The sequence below is a fragment of the Lipotes vexillifer genome, unplaced genomic scaffold (assembly GCF_000442215.2).
Source record: "Lipotes vexillifer unplaced genomic scaffold, Lipotes_vexillifer_v1.1 scaffold230, whole genome shotgun sequence".
Classification (NCBI taxonomy): domain Eukaryota; kingdom Metazoa; phylum Chordata; class Mammalia; order Artiodactyla; family Lipotidae; genus Lipotes; species Lipotes vexillifer.
This window is the reverse complement of record NW_006775143.1, coordinates 1,342,186-1,342,479: the sequence shown is the minus strand read 5'-3', so window position 1 is coordinate 1,342,479 and position 294 is coordinate 1,342,186.

The window sequence follows — 294 nt, the reverse complement described above, 5'->3', positions numbered from 1 at the left end:
CTATTAGATAAGGCCAACAATTCGATTCCAGCTATATCTAATTGCAAATAATAAAAGTAAGCATTTGTTAAGAACTTTTAGGTACCACAAATGTATTAAGGGTTTACACTGCAACCATCCTACAAATACATTATCACAATCCATTTGTTACAGACATAGTGGCATGATCTCAGAGTGGTTAAAGAACTCACACGAAGACACACAAAGAGTAGAGAGTGGAGCTAAGATTAAACTTGGTTCTATCAGACTCTGAAGCTCATGTTTATCATTGCTGACTCATGTCTCATACACTCT